Source organism: Camelus dromedarius, chromosome 6 (assembly GCF_036321535.1).
Source record: "Camelus dromedarius isolate mCamDro1 chromosome 6, mCamDro1.pat, whole genome shotgun sequence".
In the NCBI taxonomy this organism is placed as follows: domain Eukaryota; kingdom Metazoa; phylum Chordata; class Mammalia; order Artiodactyla; family Camelidae; genus Camelus; species Camelus dromedarius.
In genome coordinates, this window is record NC_087441.1 from 23,083,649 (window position 1) to 23,089,146 (window position 5,498).

At 37.8% G+C, this 5,498-nt stretch overlaps 1 non-coding gene across 1 annotated transcript; it reads left to right on the forward strand.

The window, feature by feature from the left end:
• The first annotated feature begins 4,069 nt into the window (after positions 1–4,069).
• On the forward strand, positions 4,070–4,142 carry TRNAA-UGC (transfer RNA alanine (anticodon UGC)). Its single transcript has one exon. It is a non-coding gene; the product is annotated as a tRNA-Ala (tRNA).
• The last annotated feature ends 1,356 nt before the right edge of the window (positions 4,143–5,498 follow it).

The following is a 5,498-nucleotide window of genomic DNA, read 5'->3' on the forward strand; positions in this document are numbered from 1 at the left end:
CTCCAGGTCCCTCCATGTTGCTGCAAATGGCATTATTTTATTATTTTCATGGCTGAGTAGTATTCCATTGTATAAATATACCACAACTTCTTCATCCAGTTATCTGTCGGTGGACATTTAGGTTGTTTCCATGTCTTGGCTATTGTAAATAGTGCTGCCATGAACACTGGGGTGCATGTGTCTTTTTGAATTAAGGTTTTCTCTGGATATATGCCCAGGAGTCAGATTGCTGGATCATATGATAAATCTATTTTTAGTTTTTTGAGGAATCTTCATACTGTTTTCCATAATGGCTGCACCAAACTACATTCCCACCAACAGTGTAGGAGGGTTCCCTTTTCTCTACACCCTCTCCAGCATTTAATGTTTGTGGTCTTTTTAATGATGGCATTCTGACTGGTATGAAGTGATACCTCATTGTAGTTTTGATTTGCATTTCTCTGATAATTAGCAATACTGAGCATTTTTTCATGGGCCTATTGGCCATTTGTATGTTTTCATTGGAGAATTGCTTGCTTAGATCTCCTGCCCATTTTTGGATTGGGTTGATTATTTTTTGATGTTAAGGTGTATGAGTTGTTGGTATATTTTGGAAATTAGTCCCTTGTCAGTCGCATCATTTGCAAATATTTTCTCCCATTCTGTAGGTTGTCTTTTTGTTTTGTTGACTGTATTCTTAGCTGTGGAAAAGCTTTTAAGTTTAATTAGATCCCATTTGTTTATTTTTGCTTTATTTCCACTACTCCAGAAGCTGGTTCAAAAAACGTATTGCTGTGATTTATGTCCGAGTGTGTTCTGCCTATGTTTTCCTCTAGGAGTTTTATCGAATCTGGTCTTACATTTAAGTTTTTAATCCACTTTGACTTTATTTTTGTATATGGTTTTAGAGAATGTTTTTATTTCAGTCTTTTACAGGTAGCTGTCCAGTTTTCCCAGCACCACTTATTGAGACTGTCTTTTCTCTATGGTGTATTCTTGCCTCCTTTGTTGTAGATTAATTGATCATAAGTGCGTGGGTTTATTTTGGACTTTCTATCCTGTTCCATTGATCTGTGTGTCTATTTTTGTGCCAGTAGCATACTGCTTTGATTACTGTAGCTTTGTAATATAGTCTGAAGTCAGGGAGCATGAAAAATGGAGCAACTCCATTCTTGTTTTTTTCAAGATTGTTTTGGCTATTTGGGGTCTTTTGTGTTCCCATACAAATTTTAACATTTTTTGTTCCAGCTGTGTGAAAAATGTCATTGGTAATTTGATTGCATTGAATCTGTATATTGCCTTGGTAATATGGCCATTTTAACAATATTGATTCTGCCAATCCAAGAACATGGTATATCTTACCATTTACGTATGTCACCTTCAATTTCTTTCATCAGTGTCTTACAGTTTTTGAAGTACAGGTCTTTTGCCTCCTTGGGTAGGTTTATTCCTAAGTATTTTATTCTTTTTGGTATGATGGTAAATGGTATTGTTTCCTTAATTTATTTTTCTGCTATTTCATTGTTAGTGTGTAGAAATGCAACTGATTTCTGTACATTAATTTTGTATCATGCAACTTTACCAAATTCATGGATGAGTTCTAGTAGTTTTCTGGTTGCTTCTTTAGGATTTCCTATGTATAGTATCATGTCATCTGCAAACAGTGACAGTTTTACTTCTTCATTTCTAATTTGGATTCCTTTTATTTCTTTTTCTTCTATGATTACTATGGCTAGGACCTCCAAAGCTCTGTTGAATAAAAGTGGTGAGAGTGGGCATCCTTGTCTTGTTCCCGATCTTAGAGGAAATGCTTTCAGCTTTTCCCCATTAAGTATGATATTAGCTGTGGGTGTGTCATATAGGGCCTTTATTATGTTGAGGTATGTTCCATCTATGCCTACTTGCTGGAGAGTTTTTATCATAAACAAATGTTGAATTTTATCAAAAGCTTTTTCTGCATCTATTGAGATGATCATATGGTTTTTATTCTTCAGTTTGTTAATATGGTGTATCACATTGATTCATGGTTAATGAAAAATCCCTGCATCCCTGGGGTAGGTCCCGCTTGGTTGTGGTGTATGATCCACTTCATGCATTATTGGAGTCTATTTGCTAATATTTTGTTGAGGATTTTTGTCTCTATATTCATAAGTGATATTGGTCTGTAATTTTGTTTTTTTGTGATATCTTTGGTTTTGGTATCAGGGTGATGATGGCCTCATAGAATGAGTTTGGAAGTGTTCCTTCCTCTGTAATTTTTTGGAATAGTTTCGGAAGGATAGGCATTCTTCCGAATTCTTCTCTAAATGTTTGGTAGAATTTACCTGTGAAGCCATCTGGTCCTGGACTTTCATTTGTTGGGAGTTTTAAAACTACTGATTCAATTTTACCTGTTCTAGATTAATATATGTTTTTTAAATGTATGCAGAAATACTGCTTGGATACAGTTGTTTGATAAGCTTTACACATTTTCAGGCTATTTTACTCTGATAGGTTTATGAACAGGCCTATAGGCCAGTAGTAAAAGGCGTAAGTTCTGGGGCCAGACTGGTTTGAATCCTATATCCACCTCTTAAACATGAATGACTTAGGGTGAACCAGGTAATCTCTTTCAGCCTGAGGTTTTCCTTCTGTAAAATAGGGATAATGCCTAGTTCAGAACTGTCTTGAGAATTTTATGAAATAATCCATGTAAAATGCTCTATACTTAGTAAATGCTCAATGTTAGCTACCGTGATGATAGGAAATACTATTTCTATTTCTCTATTGACGAATTGGCAAATTTAACAGAAATTTAACTCTGAGCGCTCTTGGGTCACAATTCTTTCTTTGTTGTTGGTCGCAACTCTTTAGTCAAGAATGTGTTCTCAAGAGACACTAGAAACCCCATAGACCTTCTGTCCTCTCAAGGGGGTTTGCTGGACCCATGTGGACTGAGGCACACCTGCTTTAGACTGTGGGTTGTGACTCTGAATGGTATCTGGCTAAGATGCATCAGAAACCTGGACGTCTGGTGTGGCCTTCGTATCTGTAGGTGTGTGTGTTAGTTATGTTACCAACCCAGCTTCATTTTTCTGATGTGCAGTAAGCTAAACACTGCAATGCAGATGTTTGCAGCAGAGAAAGGGTTTATTCACAAGGCAGCCAAGTGGGGAGACTGGAGAACAAATCTCATTATCTGCCTCCCTAAAGGTGAGCAGCTTGAGATATTTATGGTATAAAGAAGCTGGGTGCTCTTAGGCCTGGAGAAAGGTGATTGGAGGTAGGGAAAAGGTGAGATAATCAGGGTTCTGCCCAAGTGTATACGAGCTATCTGCTCCTTCATGGAGATGCATGTTAAAAACTGGAGGTGCTTAGCATGATCTGAGGGTGGAGTTTTTGGTCCTCTGATGTCAAAAAATCACTCATTAGACACCTGCACAGGCCCAGTTTTAGGGTCAGTGGTCCCATCCAGTCTTAGCTGACCCAAACTGGACAGGAGATGACTCCCAGTTTCTGGAAAATACCTTAAGCCCCCATTACTATAGCAACTCCATACATCAGAGATGTTATCTACAGGGGACAGTTAAGGATTCAAAAATAATTAAGATGAGCTTGGTCAGTGAAGGCAGATTAAAAGCAGAGGAGTTTTTAACAAGCTGTTCTCTCACCTGCTGTTCTGTAAGACAAGCTCAAGTATTTCGGTCAGTCACCAGTTTCTGTTGCGGCTCCGGGGCATGGTTTCAGGATGGAATTTTTACCCTATGGGACATGGTTTCAGTTACATCCTAGAGTTAGCTAGATTCCATATTTCTTGAGGCAATATTTTATTTACATGTGATTTATATATTACTTACTTACAAAAGGCTTTAAGGTTGTTCACAAATAAAAACAATACAGAAAAAAGGGCAGGGGGATGGGTGCTACCAGGGGATAAGAGTGAAACAATTCTTTCCACGTGGTTGGAGGAGTTGAACTTTGAATCAGACCTGGGCTTGAACTCTATTTTCTAGGTAGGCAGCCTTAGAAAAGGTATCTCCATACATTTTCCTTGCCATAAGATGACATGAATTGAAAGTATAAAGTATTGTAAAGAGTAAATAAATGAGGGGGAGGGTGTAGCTCAGTGGTAGAGCACGTGCTTTGCATGCACAGGGTCCTGGGTTCAATCCCCAGTATCTCCATTAAATAAATAAATGAACCTAATTACCTACCCCCACCAGGAAAAAAAAAAAAGAATAAACGCAGTTAAGAAATGCAGTAGTATGGAGCTGGTGGTTTGATCTTTGCCTGTTCCTCAACACCCTTGTCTACATGAGCCTGAATTTAGCTCTGAGTTTCCTGGAAACCAGTAAAAACAAAAATAAGTAGAACCCACTTTTTTGAAAAGTCAATATCTAATATAAGATCAAATAATTTTTATCAAAGATACTGGTTTTAGATTCTGGGAAAGCTGGTCTCATGGTTCCTTATATAAGGAAACAAATGAGTAATGTGGTGGACACCTGCTATTAATATAGATTTATGGAAGACAAATTTGGCGATTTCTCACATCGACCGCCTTTAAAAGCTGCAGGCAAAACATTAAATCTTAATTCAGTGAAGGCATTTCTAAAAGAAGCTGAGATAATTTGGGCTAAATACCTTGCTTCTCAACAGCATAACCTACTGCAGGAATAAAATTAGAAATTCTAAGAATTGTGGATATTTAAAATGACCTTTAACTTTGTCTTGAATATTAGCTCTCTCAAGTTTTCCTTTGGTAAATGCTAGATTGTTGGATTGAATACAACCATCACTTGAATTTTGTGCTGCTCATTTTTATAGCAAATGGATTTATTCTGTATTTCCCACGGTCATGACACAGGAATGTCTCTTGTTGTGAGGATTAGTGTTACACAATTATTTTGAGAGTACGGATTTTAAAAGGTTTGAAATTTAAGTTTGTGGGTGATTTTAATTTATTGAGATTGGAGATACTGCACCGGGCAGGGTTTCATCCATTTCATTTTTATCCCCAAGGTATCACGTTATGTTGGAGAGAGCATGGGTTTGTGGTCAGATTAATCTGGGTTTGAATTCTGGCTCTGCCAATTGTTAGCCATGTGGCCGTCCGCAGATTATGTCCCCTTCCAATTCCTGGAGTCTTAACTTCCCACCTGTAAAATGTGATCTGAGAAACTTAACTTGCAGAGTTTTGGTGGGACTGAAAAGATATATTGTAAGTACATTGTCCAGCCAGTCTGAGTATCGAGATAGTGAGGATGTCAACTTGGTTGGATTCCCAGCCGTGTGATCCTCCATTCAGGCAGGAAATACTCTTTCTGTGACAAGTGTAGACGTGGAGTAGCAGAGACTCCTGTTGTCTGGAAAGTGCTGTCTCACCTTCCTTAAGAAAATGCTTACTTCAGTGGTCCATAAATTCATTAAAAAAATGAAAATGACGATTTAGTCATTTCCTTATTTAACACTGGTTGCCCCATTGTTGGTGTTACAGGTGAAATTCCCCTGGATTTATTTCATAGTCTGTTGACTAATGG